Here is a 363-nt window from a genome sequence, read left to right on the forward strand (position 1 = left end):
CAAAGTTGGACCATTCAACCTCCAAAACACTTGTCCCTGCAACGTTTTGCTCCGTCCATCCATCCAACCCTCCACTTGTCCATCCACCCATCCCAACAACTCCAAGCCTGATCCAGCACCACTTATCCATCCATCTGGAGCAGACAGGACAGGCCAACAGAGATCCCAATTCCCTGCATCCCAACGGTTCACATACCTGTTTACAGCCCATCTGGAAAAACGTGGCTCTTCCCCCACTGCCTCTGGATGCTGGTTGGAAACATGGTTTATGGTTCCACAGGGCTGTGTCCTGCTGGAAAAGCTTCTTTGGGATTGTCCTGAAGAGGCTGATCCTGCAGCACCTGTAAATCTGCTCAGTAGTAG

The sequence above is a fragment of the Acanthisitta chloris genome, unplaced genomic scaffold, assembly GCF_000695815.1.
Source record: "Acanthisitta chloris isolate BGI_N310 unplaced genomic scaffold, ASM69581v1 scaffold6758, whole genome shotgun sequence".
In the NCBI taxonomy this organism is placed as follows: Eukaryota; Metazoa; Chordata; class Aves; order Passeriformes; family Acanthisittidae; genus Acanthisitta; species Acanthisitta chloris.